Source organism: Lycium barbarum, chromosome 9 (genome assembly GCF_019175385.1).
Source record: "Lycium barbarum isolate Lr01 chromosome 9, ASM1917538v2, whole genome shotgun sequence".
NCBI classification, from domain to species: domain Eukaryota; kingdom Viridiplantae; phylum Streptophyta; class Magnoliopsida; order Solanales; family Solanaceae; genus Lycium; species Lycium barbarum.
The window spans coordinates 49147786-49148436 of NC_083345.1; the positions used below are offsets into that span (position 1 = coordinate 49147786).

A 651-nucleotide genomic window follows, 5' to 3' on the forward strand; every position below is an offset into this window, starting at 1 on the left:
CATTAATAGGTGACAAATGGGAGTTTTAGAGGAACCGATAACCAAAGTACTTATGGATAACTGCGACTAAGATGTTTTGGCCACCACAAGGAATCTTAAATTTAGGAATGAAAGACAGTCATGTGTTGATCGATGGTTATTATTGAGAGTTCCGAAGGCTAAACCAGCATTTGCTCAGTCAGGAAGTAAGGGATCTTTCCAATCCGGAGGGAGATGCATTACAAGAATTTTATTGGGATCCGTTAGAACTTCAATTTGTTCTAGGTCATGCGATAAAGGTCACGTAGCAGACTGGATGCGATCGTACCAGCACTAAGGTACCGGATCCCATCAGGACTCCAAAGTTAAGCGTGCTGGGGTGAGAGTAATACTAGGATGGGTGACCTCCTTGGAAGTGTACTAAGAGTCCTACAATTTGGACATAAGAGAAGGATGAGGGACTAGAATAGCCGCAGGGAAACTAGAAGTATGTGAGACCCATGGTTGGAAATTCTAGAAGATCGCAAAGGATGAGGCGGACTAGGTCAAAGAAGAGAATGAAGGTGTGTCACAACTCCAGAATTAGGAAGAGTTCAAATAGTACTAGAGATACCTTGTAGGTAAGGCGTTAGTAAAGATGTATATAAATGATATTTTCTGTGGAGTTACGTA

At 41.9% G+C, this 651-nt stretch overlaps 1 pseudogene; it reads left to right on the forward strand.

Moving 5' to 3' along the window:
* Positions 1-293: 293 nt before the first annotated feature.
* On the forward strand, positions 294-410 carry LOC132612512 (5S ribosomal RNA; annotated as a pseudogene).
* The last annotated feature ends 241 nt before the right edge of the window (positions 411-651 follow it).